This window comes from Schistocerca serialis, chromosome 4 (genome assembly GCF_023864345.2).
Source record: "Schistocerca serialis cubense isolate TAMUIC-IGC-003099 chromosome 4, iqSchSeri2.2, whole genome shotgun sequence".
NCBI classification, from domain to species: domain Eukaryota; kingdom Metazoa; phylum Arthropoda; class Insecta; order Orthoptera; family Acrididae; genus Schistocerca; species Schistocerca serialis.
Window position 1 is genome coordinate 310,003,140 of NC_064641.1, and position 16,693 is coordinate 310,019,832.

A 16,693-nucleotide genomic window follows, 5' to 3' on the forward strand; every position below is an offset into this window, starting at 1 on the left:
CGTGGAGGAAATGGACAGGGATCGCGGATAGATGGTGCACGGTGGGAATGCGGGTCGGCCGTGAGGCGTGCCGTGGTAGTCCACGTAGTTGCGATAGTACCGCGTCCCGGATGTCGCAGCGGTTAACACACCCGCATAGTAAGCAGGAGATCCTGGGTTAGAATTCTGGTCCGGTACACATTTTCACTCGTTGCTTCTGATTCTGCGTAATGTCCCGATGCAGCTGATAACCTTCCCGTTTTTTTGCTTTTTCCACTCGTTGACCTTCAATTTACATATAGTGAATCACTGCTTGACGCCTAAGTATCTAGGCGCCAGGGGCAGCCCCTCACTTTGCCGCCTTCCTGTGAGCAGGAGGGTCCAGTCATCTCTGCCCTCGCCGAGGTATCAACGGGAGATCACTACACTCCAGGCCCTGGAGCGTGATGGTAGCTTGACGTGCTCATAGCCGCCGCCGCCGGCCACACTTAATGCTGCTGGGAAACACCAGAATCTCGGGACGCGGCAGCAGCAGTAGTAGAACGTGCAGTCAGCAGCTGGAGGCGATCAGACTGGTGAAACGCCCTGATATTCTCTGCACGGGCATCCAATGATTGTGAAGAAGCGTCAATAAATAAGCCATTGTAACCATCATCGGTCCTTCTCCACCTGCACAACACATCCTTCCTCAGCAGAGGATTCTAGACCACACTAATCCGTCCTAAGTACACCACTAAGATTGGCTTCAGAAGTGTGCTCGATACCTCTTCCCTGCTATAATTGGTGAGGATGAAGATGGACAGTCAGAAGACAGCAGCCAGAACCATGGGACTTCTACAGCAGGGACTCCCTTCCGAAGAATATCAATAAAAGAGATGTTGGGGCGTGTGTGGTTGTTTCCGTATCCTTTCTTCTTCCTTTTAATTTTTAATTTTGGGTGAGTTAGTAGTAAGTAGTAAGTAGTAACTAGTAAGTAGTAAGTAGGAGCTATGGAGAAGTAAGTTTCAGCTCAGGAAGCTATTAACAGTTAATAAATCAACTAGCTCAGATAGAGGTGGGGCATCTAAGTGAGAAAAGGAGGGAATTGTCGTTTCGTAATCCACCTATCCTGTACGCTAACACTGCTGCATTGGTCACTCCTTTTTCAGGGAAATCAGGAGAGGATGTCTTTGTATTTTTCGATAATTTAGAAAATAGGTTGGGAAATTGGACCAGTGAGCAGTTGTTGAGTTTATCCAAGCTAAAACTAGCAGAGAACGCTAGGACGTATAATTATGTGCCACGAAAAGTTGACTTCAGGGAAGGGTTTATTGACAGATATAGGAGAAAAAATACGTCGACATACTATGGTAAACAAATTAACGGTATGTTTGAAAAACACGAAGATTGAATACAGAGTTTTGTTGACAGTGTTCGCAAAATTAATGTCTACACATACGAGCTCTGGGAAGCTGATAATGTTGACAAAGTTATCTCGCAGAAATCTGAGCAGAGAGCACTTGGCACGTTCTTGCGGGAGTGACAGCCAGAAACATCATCAGGAGTTCCGAATCTCAAAGACTCCCAATGAACCACTAGAAACCGCAGGAGAAAAAGGTAATATTTAATAGGATATTAAATGTTTACATATGCTCGTACACAGAATATCAACTGTAACTGCAGAGAACAGCAGTTCCAGATTCACAAACGTTCTGGACATTCTGAGGGAAATTGTAATGACAGAAATTCACAGAGGCATGGAAGATGGTCACAGGGAGGACCTTGGTCCCTACAGTTAAATGGGGCAGGGGGCGATGTGTCCACCCTATAACACCTCCAATAAAGTGCACAAACACTGGCAGACGTTTTTCTGACTGGTTACGTGAAAGGAAATTTGTGCAAATTTTTATTAGATACTGGATCTCGGATACCTCTGGCAAGTAGCGGTGTAGTTATTATGAAATCTGCCATACTGGTCATTAAGCAGTCTAGGTGGGATTCGTATAGATTCACTCAGTGTGAAAGATGACAGGCCTTCTGCCTTCTCCACAAGTTGTGGAAAAGCCTTACAGGCCGATCCACCTTCCATATTTTTTTATCGATAAGTCTGTTTGCATATCGAACTACACTCCTGAAAATGGAAAAAAGAACACATTGACACCGGTGTGTCAGACCCACCATACTTGCTCCGGACACTGCGAGAGGGCTGTACAAGCAATGATCACACGCACGGCACAGCGGACACACCAGGAACCGCGGTGTTGGCCGTCGAATGGCGCTAGCTGCGCAGCATTTGTGCACCGCCGCCGTCAGTGTCAGCCAGTTTGCCGTGGCATACGGAGCTCCATCGCAGTCTTTAACACTGGTAGCATGCCGCGACAGCGTGGACGTGAACCGTATGTGCAGTTGACGGACTTTGAGCGAGGGCGTATAGTGTGCATGCGGGAGGGCGGGTGGACGTACCGCCGAATTGCTCAACACGTGGGGCGTGAGGTCTCCACAGTACGTCGATGTTGTCGCCAGTGGTCGGCGGAAGGTGCACGTGCCCGTCGACCTGGGACCGGACCGCAGCGACTCACGGATGCACGCCAAGACCGTAGGATCCTACGCAGTGCCGTAGGGGACCGCACCGCCACTTCCCAGCAAATTAGGGACACTGTTGCTCCTGGGGTATAGGCGAGGACCATTCGCAACCGTCTCCATGAAGCTGGGCTACGGTCCCGCACACCGTTAGGCCGTCTTCCGCTCACGCCCCAACATCGTGCAGCCCGCCTCCAGTGGTGTCGCGACAGGCGTGAATGGAGGGACGAATGGAGACGTGTCGTCTTCAGCGATGAGAGTCGCTTCTGCCTTGGTGCCAATGATGGTCGTATGCGTGTTTGGCGCCGTGCAGGTGAGCGCCACAATCAGGACTGCATACCACCGAGGCACACAGGGCCAACACCCGGCATCATGGTGTGGGAAGCGATCTCCTACACTGGCCGTACACCACTGGTGATCGTCGAGGGGACACTGAATAGTGCACGGTACATCCAAACCGTCATCGAACCCCTCGTTCTACCATTCCTAGACCGGCAAGGGAACTTGCTGTTCCAACAGGACAATTCACGTCTGCATGTATCCCGTGCCACCCAACGTGCTCTAGAAGGTGTAAGTCAACTACCCTGGCCAGCAAGATCTCCGGATCTGTCCCCCATTGAGCATGTTTGGGACTGGATGAAGCGTCGTCTCACGCGGTCTGCACGTCCAGCACGAACGCTGGTCCAACTGAGGCGCCAGGTGGAAATGGCATGGCAAGCCGTTCCACAGGACTACATCCAGCATCTCTACGATCGTCTCCAAGGGAGAATAGCAGCCTGCATTGCTGCGAAAGGTGGATATACACTGTACTAGTGCCGACATTGTGCATGCTCTGTTGCCTGTGTCTATGTGCCTGTGGTTCTGTCAGTGTGATCATGTGATGTATCTGACCCCAGGAATGTGTCAATAAAGTTTCCCCTTCCTGGGACAATGAATTCGCGGTGTTCTTATTTCTATTTCCAGGAGTGTATAATTTGCATAACGTAGTCGGGTCAATCTGACAGGGTAATAGCAGTGAATGGAGGCTCCGAATTTGCATTTGAAGAATTTCTATTTGCATGAGTAGGAAAATCCATCTCTTGTCCTCAAAAATATTTATGCTGGATTTGTGGCAAAGCTGCAGAGATGACGCTGGCGGACTCAGAGCAGATAGGAGCGGACCGCATTCCGAACGTGCAGCCGCCCCCTGGCTGGGCTATGGACACCGGAACTAGGTACCGGCCGCGTGGCGAGTTGACTGTGAACTCCACCATGCGGCGGTGTTTTTTTTTTTTTTATGGCTCCGACAGCTGCAGTCCTGACGCCTAGCAAAATAGCTCTCTGTTCACAGTGAAGACGCTTTAAAACCACGGCTTGTATTAAAGAAGTGGGGCGGGGAACGGTTTTTTGCCGGCCGCTGTGACAGAGCAGTTCTAGGCGCTTCAGTCCGGAACCGCACGACTGCTACGGTCGCAGGTTCGAATCCTGCCTCGGGCATGGATGTGTGTGATGTCCTTAGGTTAGTTAGGCTTAAGTAGTTCTAAGTTTAGGGGACTGGGGACTGATAACCTCAGATGTTAAGTCGCTTAGTGCTCAGAGCCATTTGAACCATTTGAACGGTGTCTGAGTCAGCGAGGCACAGTGGTACGAGTTCTAGGAAGTCGGTCTCACGCCGCCAAGCTGACGCCTTTAGTCGGGCCACGGTGTAACACAGAACGTTCCAGAGAAGTCTTCCACTTCTAGCTCAGGTCATGATTGGCCCCTTTGGCTTGCACGTCACCACTAGAATCGGGCCGCCGGCTTGAAAGGAGGGAAAAGTTTGGACTAGTAGAAAATTTGCTGCAGAGCAACTATTGGCTCCTCTCTTGAAAAAACAGAGAAGTTGGTCGTAATGCTGTGGAGAGAAGTTTTGAGGAGAGATCTGTCGTGGTCGTCGGAGTTTGAGTTCTCAGTTAGTTTATCCGCATCTGCGTACAATTTTGGGTAAAGTCGGGATCGGCCATCAGCAGGCGTCATCTACGGAAGCGGCAGCAACGCAGCAACCCATGTCGCCAGCCACACCACAGACCGCACCTCCGTCTGACAACGGTAATATGCGCTGCGTCAGCTTGTAGGTATTTCGATCACGATTCCAACCCGCCGTCGCATAGCTTACGCAGAGCAGCAGACCTCCATAGGAGCAACTTGTAGTGAGAATAAACCATACAGAAGCGTTCGGTCACTGATAACTGTCCGTTCAGATTGATAGTATAGGTATGTAGTGCCATACCGAGCACTCGTAATTTTCATGCTTTTAGGAGTATATATAGCCAGTGCATTTGCTGTCTCAACGTGTCACTGAATAAATTGCCTTTCTAGAAAACATTCTAATCATAACCAACTTTAGGTACAGTTAATGACAGTGTGACTTAGACACTAAATAATTGTTTGTTAATGAATTATAGCATTCGTCCAACCAACATACGCTGTTCCCTGATACTTCCCGCCTGCCACCTTCCTTTTGGAGGGGAGAAGCAATTAGATAGGCAGGCACTAGATAAATTGAATTAACCCCAGATTATTCGGGTGAAAAGTAGTTTCAAGAACGATCGGTCTGGGTATGTGGCACCCAATAAATAAAACATAACTAGTGAGAAACAGTATATTTACATCAAATGAAGAATTTTTAATTTTTTCAGTTGCTTCTGAAGATGCCTACTATATTAACATTATTTTAACTTTCTCAATTATACTATAGTCGTAAAAAAATAATTGAATAATATACTTCTTTGTAGTACTAAATGTAAGTAAACAGGGAATACAAGTAAATATGATTGAAATACGGCTATAAATGACAATAAGTTGTAGAACTAAAAATAAAAAGTGTTGAATTTTCATTGTATAAATAGAAATAATGAATATAATTAATAGTTTGTGCGATATCGGCCTCTAAAATGATCGTTTTTCAAAACAATTGCCGCAAACCATTTCAGCATGCGGCATGCATAACCACACTTTGCAAACTTTTCAAAGGTAATTAGTTTTGCTGTACTTGCATTTATAGTATCTTCCCCTTTTCCCTGGTTGTGGATCTTCAACTATTCTTTGTTCTTTGGTGCCGTAGAGGTTAGAGGCGAACTTCGCGCGGGAGGTTTGGCTGGGTTGCGCGCCATGTCAAATATGGGGTTAAGAGAGACTTTATTAGGGTTCAGAGTTTTTCTCTTGTTTTTCTTTGCTTTGAAAACAACGTAGGCTTTGAGAGCTGCAATGTTCAACAACTGAAAAAAGAGACAGAGGCCACCGTCTTGTCCCTCTGGCAACAGTATACCCACCACACATAGCATCAACGACATCTACTCCGCCCCTTGTTTTGTTGTAGTTCGGCATTATACGTGGTTTTTTCTTTTTGCCGCCGTCACTCTTAACTTCATAATCAAGATACATTGGCGGAATAATCAGTAGTGATTTGTTTCGTTTTGGTACATATGGGAGTAATGTGACGTTTTCCTAAAATCCAAACACACTTCAGTACTCTTGTTTAGATTTTTTAGGTAAAAACTCAACTGGAATTTTAGGATTATTTTTTATTAACTTACCAGCAACAGTAATATTCTTTCCTTGTAGTGCTTTTTTCATGGTTGGGTCTACAAGATGCAAAACAACATCGTCTGCTTTATTATCGACCTTGTATGGTCCTTTCCATCGGTCATCGGCATAGACTTGCAAATATTTTAGATAGTACGTATTAGAACAAGACAAGATGAAAACCTTGATCGCATACTTGGCAGATTTATTTGGGATGTACATCCTGAACATGCACGTGACTGTGTATGGAACGAGCATTTCATCCAAAGTAACGTTTTTTGACGGAGCAAAAGATGCACTGCATTTAGAGACGAACGTATCAAGAATGGACCTTATGGCAGCAAGATTATCTTGTGCTTTTCTTTCTTCCTTCGTATAGATGTTGTCGAACCTGATACAAGGAGTAAAAAATCTGAACCTTTTCAATGACATACTTGTTCGAAAGATTTCTATACAGGTCCCCTCTATTTGATTAAAGTCTTCCATATTCATTTTACCGCCATGCAATGTTCCAGCTAAGTAAAGAAGGCCAAAATATGCCTTCAGTTCATAAAAACTGGAAGGACAAGCCCTATTTGAGTCACTTGTATATTTGTTTCGAAATGAATCAGTATAGATATTGGTTGATTCAAGCATAAATCAATCATTGGATTGCTAAAAAATAATTGCCATGATTCTAATGGTGAATGTACATCCATCGCAGCTCGAATGCTTCCAGGCAAATGTACGGTAACTATGCTGTGACGTCTTGTTCGAACACTTTGTGGAAATAAGTTTTTCTCCACTTAGTTGCTCCGTTTCTTCCTTCATAAAATAGCATAGGTGGCGTATCGGAGTCAGTTATGGGTGATGTACTTGAATGTACAGTAGGTGCATCGGTGCTGGCAGAAGGCTGAACATATTCCTCTTCATCAACACTTATTTCGCTTGTACTGCCATGATCACTGTTTGTCTCGGAGTCTGGGTACCCGTCAGAGTCGTCTCCTTCACTCTCATCATCATAAAAAAATTCGTAAATGTTACTGTATGAAATGTTTTCGCTTGCCATTTTAAATTGTAATCTACTGACAATGATAATTCGGTTTTAGGACATCACAAACAGTTCGTAAAGTAACTCGATGATAGACCTACACCAAAATAAAAATGGGATCGCACTGGCAGGAATTAGTAACGTAACCGGTCGGGCTGGTTCTGAAAGGTGCGCGTGCTTTTTGGAAGACTGCCAAACAATGACTGAACAAAGCAAAACATCATTCACGATGTCAGCGCTTACGCTCTGATGTTACAGGAAGCTAGCAGAGTGCTCGAGTCAAACCAGCTACTATAAAAATATAAATTCAGTGAAAAAAAAAAGAAACTAGTGGGTCTCACAGACCCAGCCCGAACGTTCTAGGGTTAATCATATTTGCTGTGTTAAGTTAGCTAGCTCATCAAGAGCTGTACTGGGGCTTAGTTGACAGTCCAGATCACCTTGCGCAAGAGAAGTGTATTCTGAGTTAGTGTGGAAGGTGGCCCGCAACAATTGGCTTACATAGGCAAGTGGCACAGACCCTCAACCATAGAAAAACTTACAAGTGTAACGGTAATAAGTCTCCGAATGGGGGCAAGTCACTTATGGGTTGAAGTTCTTCTCAAACTCAGGAGTGACTATGCATCTTTCTGAGGTTAGATTTCCCGGTTGCACATCACGACAAAGCTGACTGAATTATGTACAGTAGAACTGGACGGAGCACAGTTTCACCTTGGCTTTACAGAAGGGAAAGCGTTAATATTATACGTCTCTTATAGTCAACTCACGGGATATCATACCAAGGTATTGGAAAGGTAATCTGGGTTGACGTAGGAGCTGATCTCCAATAAATCTTCACTGTGTTGTTGAACCAATGTCTGAAAATGAAAAAAATGGATAAAGTAAAATACATTATATGAGAAATTAGAGAAAGCAAATTAGAGTCTGTCAGTATTAATAACTTTAGTCCCTTTCAGTACTGATAACTTTCGCTCTGAGGAAGTACAGCTACACATGGTACCCAGGCAGCTAATTTAGAAATACTAGATGAAGGCGAAGTGGATATGGATATCACGTTAAATTACACAACACCAGGACAGTCTGACACCTTGTCTACACTAAGAAATGAAGTAGCACATCTAGAGAGACCAGAAAAACTTTTAGAAGAAAACATAGCTTTGTTCGTTTCTCCTGGCTCATTACCTGCCACGCCATTATCTCGACATCCTATCCATGCTGTAAATGAAGTTCCTATTTATAAGGCAACATGTCGAGTTCCTCAAAACCTGCAGCCTGTTATGGAATATTTTATAAGTCAACAGCTTCAGGCTGGGATCACAGAAACAATCAATAGCCCTGCTCAGCATCTGTTGTCATCACACTCAAAAATTGCCAGATGTCAGCAAAGCATATCGATTCTGTTGTGACGACCCCTACTTAAATAAACAACATTATCAAACGCTTACCTCGAAATGTAGTAGAAACCTTAGAGAATGTGGGCCAATGTAGTATTTCAGAAATATGGACTTTCGAAGTGTATATCATCATTTAGAGGTAGCACCTCAAGATCGTCCAAAGACAGACTTCTAAATCCCACTTATCAATATCGTCACACGCCTTTTGGACTGAAGATCACACCAGCTGCTTTCCAGCTATTACTAGATAGTTCACTGTGTGAATTAAAACCAAAGCAATGCATGGTCTATTTAAATAACGCAATTATGTTGTCCAAAGATATCTGGGTACATATATTGCATTTCCTCGAGGTTTTCAACAGTCTATGTGCAGCACAGTTAACATTTGGACTGGAAAAGTGCCATTTCGTTTTACAGTAAGTCCGTTGCCTGAGCCGTGTTATTGGCAGTTTTGGAATCCGTGCCGATCTCTGACTAGCTGATGCTGTCAAAAATTTTCTGACGCACATTACAGTAAAGGGATTGCAGTCTCATTTAGGTCTCGCAAATTTTTATCGAAAATTCGTTCTAAAATTCGTTGAATTCGCAAGACTCCTCACACAGTTACTAAGATAAGGGATAAAGTTTTATTTATCGTCGGACTGTGAAGTAGCATTTCCAAATGTAAAAGATTTATTAGGGTCTAGTCCAGTTCTTATCCTACCAGATTACCAGAAACGGTTTCTACTGTCATGTGACTGCACGAATTTCATTTTGGGTTGTGTCTTGAGTCATGAAGTAGAAAGACAGCCACAGCTTATGCCACCAGACAGCTTAATGGGGCAGAAAAGAATTAATCAGCTACTGAGAAAGAAATTCTGGCATTAATATTCAGAGTAACTTTTTCCTTATGTTCTTTAAAAGGAATGCATTTTAAATTAATAAACTATCATGCAGCACTCAAATAGTTATTGGGGCTCGAAGATCTAACTAGCAGGAGTGAGATTGAATTCGAAATAATAGATCATCCAAGAGGGTCACATGCAATACAAAGGGTGTGAGTGGCAAGTATGCGCCATGGAATGTACTGGCAAAGTCAAGGATAAATGGAAGGAAGCGCAAAGGAATGACCCAGACTGTCAGCTGTTCACCAGACAGCTGCAATTCAGTATGGAGGATGAAGTGATTTGCAGGAAGATGAAATGCAACCTATGCATAGCAGAACCAGAGAAATTACGAAAGGAGGTGTCGAGGCAGGACCACGATTCGATTTTAGTAGGACATGCCGGTCACAGGGCAACGGAATGCAGAAAACGCAAAATTACTGGTGGGTTACACGCAAACGAGATGGCTATCGATAAGTCAAGGATTGAATTTCATGTGCACAAAGGGTGGAGCTAAGTCAGCAAAGGATTATGTTACAACGAATACCCAAGGCAGAAAAACTATTTGACAGGACTAGGTGGATATTCTCGGACATTCGCGCAAACACCAGCAGGAAACGGATACGTATAATTCATCATTTATTACGTTTCTATGGTAGCCACGCCGAAGCAGCAGACCGAAACAGTAGCACATGCAATTGTGAACCAGTGGATATTAAAATTCACATCACCTGAAACCGTAATAATTAATCAAGGAACAAATGTTATGTCCCATTTGTTAAAGCAGTTATGCCGCTTGTTGCAGATTAAAATACTCTGGACAAGTGTTTTACACCCACAGGCCAACAATCAAACAGAGAGAGTCCATTAAGTTACCCATAACATAACAACTGGGACGCTCTACATGCATATGCCACAAGAGTATACAATTGAAAAACCAATGAGAGCAAAGGGTTATCATTATAAGAGATTGTTTTTGACCAGAAGGTGCCTTCCCTGTTTGAATTTTAAAAGCCTCCCTCAGAGAGTGATATTTCATCAGTGAACACTTTCTCTAAAAAGTTACCAAAAGGAAAAAATAAGTTTGTGGCACATTATCAGGGCCCCTTCCAGCTGATGCAAATACGTTGCTAGTCAACGCTAAGCTATAACTCCCAACTCACTCCATGGTAGTTAAAATCAGTTCCAATTTGTCCTTTTAAAGGCACCACAAAGGTGATCAGTCCGCTTTATTTATTTAATCTTATGGCTAGTGAGCCACGTTGGGCAGACTGTTCACCGGGTGCTGGTCTTTCAATTTGACGCCACTTCGGCGACTTGCAGTCGATGAGGATGAGAGGATCATGATGAGGACAGCACAACACCCAGTCCTTGGGCGGAGAAAATTCCTCGACCCAGCCAGGAATCGAACACGGGCCCAGAGGACTGACAATCCGTCACGCTGACCGTTCAGCTACAGGGGGCGGACGATCAGTCCGCTTTGGCAATGTCTTAGAAAAGGGAGAAGGTAGAATCTCAGGGAAAGGGAAAGTAGGGAAAAGTTAGGCAAGAAGAGAGAGATAGCTCTGTAGTTACACTGACATGTACGAGTAATTACGCGCTCAGGTCATGAGTGAGAGTAATAAGTTAAGAAAGTGATTTCCTCTTTCTTTATGGAATATTGTTCTATCCCAGGATTAGGAGAACCAGTTCCATCACCATCCATCGGGATCAGGACGAAAATGAAAAGAAACATTACAAGCCTCATCATGAGAAACCTACTGTGCTGTTGGTGTTGTGATCTAATAGATGATGGTTTCTTTATGCCACATACGGACGTGATAATGTTAGAGCATCAGTGGACCCTAAGATTAGATTACAATTTTGGGCACTAGAGAACAGAATTCGGAGGTTGGAAGACACATTTAGCAAATAAAAGCTCACGATAAATAACCAAACAAGACTCAGTGGTATGCATGGGAAGTATCAGTTACTGTGGTCAGCTTTTGCACGACTACAGGCACAGCTACGTCAGACTAAGGAGTTAGTCCAGCGAGTGACACGAAAGAGATGTTGGTTGGATGAGAGCGGCTAAATTTTGAAACCGACTTCTGGAACAGCCTACGCAGAGGACCTAGAGAAGATTAATAAATCTTTACAACACGTACAAGGAGATGTAAACGGCAACCGAGAAACAGTGGACTTAAACACTTCCCAACTCAAAAGACGTAAAAAATAATACTTTACATCTGAATGCCTTGGTCACAACGCTAATATACCACATTCAGGCAGAAGCCTACACAACTAAGCATGACTTGGGCATACTTAGGGACCATCTGGATAATATAGACAAACAGTTAATGATTGCAAAATTGCTCCGCAGCGTATCCGATAGTATCAGTGCTGCCACTATAAGACCATGGGACTAGGGGAAGCCTTGTTACAAGCTGTTCGCGGGCATTTAACTTCAACATTGCAACATTGCTACCACCGAATCAATTCCTGGAAGGATTGCGGGAAATCCAAACGGATTTACCCGCACCATTAGGCTGACTGACAGCAGTAAAGGAAGAATTTTATCACTATACACCGTACGATCACCCTTAAGAGTAAGTAAGTGGGCACCCATTTGGAAATCCATATTATAATACCGTTAATGTGCAAGGACTGTAGTTTCAAGTGTTACACTCTTATGGCATATCCCGTGTTGCGGGAAACCCAATGGAGAAAGAACTGAGAAACAACGTTGTTTATATTACGTTGTATATGTAGGGACAGGGGACTATGTGAGGTACTAAACAGACTATCTAAAAAGATCTCCCAACGTGAACTGAAATTGAATTGGGCAAGACAAGATACAGCTACAGGAAGATACCAGGTGCCACAGGCAACACAAGTGAGATGGCATCAAGACGCCCTGGCGAAGGAAGGAGAACATGAATGGTACTTAGGAAAGTTCTAGGTCCCGTTTAAGAAGAGAAGCAAGAATCAGATATCTAAATTTACAGATGTTGGTATAAGCTTAAATGTGATGGTCAAGGGCGTTAAAGAATATAGTCGCTGTGTTTCCTCAACCGTAATCCACTATACTGTATAAATTGTAATTAACAAAGAGCACATTTTATGTAAAAGTTTCTCTCTCATTAATTCAAAGTAGTATATAAGTTTTGTGCAACAGGTGGTAGAATATTCACAGTATATGTAGATAACGATAAAGATACCATAGCAGGTCACTCCAGGTCATCGCTTCCTTCACGTTTCGCATATAAGTGGGAAACATGAGAATGACGTCACGTTCTGGAAGCAGTCTGCGAGAGCTGCAGGAAGCAGGCGGCCTGTGAGGAAGCCTCTTGGTGAACGCAACACGCCAGCTGATACAAAGACTTGACGGTCCACTTAATTTGCAGGACAACCAGTACTACTAAATACAAGAAAGTAATTACTACAAAGAAAAGGAGATACAAGGGGTATAAAGACAGGCAGCGGAACTGGGAACCAGCAGCTTGCGTCACGAAAAACCAGAGTGTGGTACTATGCTTTAAACATATATACTGCGGATTGATACCAAGATAGTTTTCATTGTGAATTAGACTAATTCCAGAGTTTTGTAAAAAATCAGTTTTATTACTAGAATTTATTATGTTACGTAATTAATGTATGTAATTTTTTCTATTATTTTTATAATTGAAGCAACAGCAGCAGCAGTAGTAGTAGTAGTAGTAGTAGCAGTCATACAGTTTGCTTTCGTTTGTTGGTAGCAAACCAAAGACATGAGAGCAAAAAAATTTAAATACCTGTAGTCTCTCTTCCTCACTGAACCAGGGCCATTATCATGGTGAAAGCAATGTTACACATCATTAACCTGGTGCCACCTGAGGGCGACTAGTGTTTTGTTTGCCGTGGTTAACGATCTGCTGGGTAGAAGTTGGATTCTGTTTCCATAAATCGAGAACAGTCTGGTTGTATATGTATACAAAGCAGAGAGCGTATGTGTCCAAACCCTGGATCGATGAAACAGAAACATCAAGCATCATGAGTATCAACACTGTGGTCGTTATGACATTCTAGGTTTAGTAGGAGTGGAGATACATGTAAAAATGTTTTTTTCCAGCCCCTGGCGTATAGGCTGCCTTGCATAACAGGAGTATTGTGTAGAAACACTATGTCTGCCAAATCAGCATGCTTTGCCAAGCAGCTCACGTGTCAGGCGCAAGAAACGGTTTTCTGTGCCCCAACATGTATACTGTCGTGCATGATAGGTGTGTTGTGTTGAAGTAGTATCAACCCACTGTCTACCTGCTTTTTATGGTGGCCCGTATATCAGGGGAAAATAAATGATTTTCAAGTCTCTGATAGTGCAACCTGCCCTGCATGTCACGCATGTTACGAGATTAGTACCGGTCTGCTTTATTGATATGTATCACAGGGGCAGGGGATGGGGGAAACTGACAGAGAGAGAGAGAGAGAGAGAGAGAGAGAGAGAGAGAGAGAGGAGAAAGAGGAGGGGGATATAAATGGTGCAGGCGCGAGGTGTAGTGGGATAGTGGGCAGGTGGAAAAGGAAATGCGGGAAAGTGGAGATGGAAAGTGAGTTGGGGAGGACGATATCGTCAGAGGGAGGAGGAAGATATGGTCACAAAGAGGGGATGGAGAAGATGAACAAAGAGGGGAGAGAGAGAGAGAGAGAGAGAGAGAGAGAGAGAGAGAGAGCAGAATGCAACAGACAGAGGTGGGAGGATAAAATGAACTGGCTGAGGGAGGGAGGAGGAAATGGACACAGAGAATTGGGTGAGGACATTTGTTCAATTTACGTGTGCATGAGTTCAGGTGTGTGTTTGTGTGTGTGTGTGTGTGTGTGTGTGTGTGTGTGTGTGTGTGTGTGTGTGTGTGTTTGTGTGTGTGCGTGTTGACACTAATTAACACTGTCTGCTCACAACTGACATTTATTATTTACAATTGTCGGCTCACGCTGCAATTGCAGTTACTGTGCTGACGTCTCTTATACACCAGGAATAACCTTAGTCTCTGAACTTTTTGGTGGGACAGCGCATGCTTCAGGCATAACCATCCATTAGTGGACACAATGTATTATGAAATGTTTAATTCATTTAGAGCGATGAATGATATTTAATCAAACAGAAAATAATACGTCTCCACCGGGTAAAGGACTTGCGTGATTTTTAAAAGTGTATGTATCTCAGACTCATGTAGCCTCCTTACACTGCTAATCTATTTCTTGTTTCCATGAGTAAAAAAATGGTGTCTGTGAATTTTATTACACTTGTAATTTTGGGAAGAAATATCTATGTAAGTTTTCGTGAATAATTACGAATGGTTTAGCAGACAGATGTAATGTATTTCGTCATTTCAATACCATAGCATGCTAACTATATGTGGATTGTTCACTTTTTTTTTTTAGTTCATTTTGTGGATCAAACGATGAGTTTCTGTGCGAAGAATGAACTGGCTTGGTGCGATTTGTACAGCCACCAATGTGGCCATCTCATTGAGATAATTATCATTTATATTTATTTCGTAGAACCTGCCTGTTTCATCTTAAAGTCCTGTGTAACAGCGCGAACAGAGATTGATCTACTTATGATGTTGAAAATTCACGCTCGTAAAATTTTTAACCAATCCAGTTAATTGTAAGAGAATACTTTGTACTCATATTTTGTGGGATATTCAAGACTAGTAGTATTATTCCGGAGAGGTCAGTACAGTTTTCTCTTTAACCGATGTAACGGCCGTTTTTATGTGACCGGTAACCACGATTTCCTCCCCCCCCCCCCCCCCCTACCATGTACCATCCAAGGACCTCGCCGTTGGAGGGGAGGGGGGAGGCTTGCGTGCTTCAGCGATACGAATAGCCGTACCGTAGGTGCAGCCACAAAGGAGGGGTATCTACTGAGAGGCCAGACAAACGTGTGGTTCCTGAAGAGTTGCAGGGGCAACAGTCTGGATGATTGACTGATCTGGCCTTGTAACACTAACCAAAACGGCCTTGCGGTGCTGGTACTGCGAACGGTTGAAAGAAAGGAGAAATTATAGTCGTAATTTTTCCCGAGGGCATGAAGCTTTACTGTATGGTTAAATGACGATGGCGTCCTCTCGGATAAAATATTCCGGCGGTAAAAGAGTCCTCCATTCGGATCTACTGGCTGGGACTACTCAAGAGGGCGTCGTTATCAGGAGAAACAAAACTGGCGTTCTACGTATTGGAGCGTGGAATGTCAGGTCCCTTAACCGGGCAGGTAGGTTAGAAAATTTAAAAAGGGAAATGGATAGGTTAAAGTTAGATATAGTGCGAATTAGTGAAGTTCGGTGGCAGGAGGAACAAGACTTCTGGTCACGTGAATGAAGGGTTATAAATACAACATCAAATAGTGGTAATGCAGGAGTAGGTTTAATAATGAATAAAAAATAGGTGTGCGGGTAAGTTACGACGAGCAGCCAGCATACTGAATGCATTATTGTAGCCAAGATAGACATGAAGCCCACACCTACCGCAGTAGTACAAGTTTATATGACAACTAGCTCCGCATACGACGAAGAGATTGAAGAAATGTATGGTGAGATAAAAGAAATTATTCAGATACTGCAGGGAGACGACAATTTAATAGTCATGGGTGACTGGAATTCGATAGTAAGAAAAGGAAGAGAAGGAAAAGTAGTAGGTGAATATGGAATTGGGGGTAAGGAATGAAAGAGGAAGCCGCCTGGCAGAGTTTTGCACAGAACATAACTTAATCATAGCTAACACTTGCTTTAAGAATCATGAAAGAAAGTGGTATATGTGGAAGAGGCCTTGAGATAGTGGGAGGTTTCAGGTAGAGTATATAATGGTAAGACAGAGATTTAGGAACCAGGTTTTAAATTGTAAGACATTTCCAGGAGCAGATGTGGATTATGACCACAATCTATTGGTTATGAACTGTAGATAAAAAATGAAGAAATTGCTAAAAGTTGGGAATTTAAGGAGATGGGACCTGGATTAACTGAAAGTACCAGAGGTTGTAGAGAGTTTCGGAGAGAGCACTAGGGAAGATTGACAAGAACAGGGGAAAGAAATACAGTAGAAGAAGAATGGGTAGCTTTGAGGGGTGAAATAGTGAAGGGAGCGGAGTATCAAGTTGGTAAAAAGATTAGGGCTAGTAGAACTCCTTGGGTAACAGAAGAGATATTGAATTTTATTGATGAAAGGAGACAATATAAAAATGCAGCAAATGAAGCAGGCAAAAAGGAATACAAACCTTTCAAAAATGAGATCGACAGGAAGTGCAAAATGGCTAAGCAGGGATGGCTGGAGGACAAATGTAAGGTTGTAGAGGCATAGATCACTAGGAG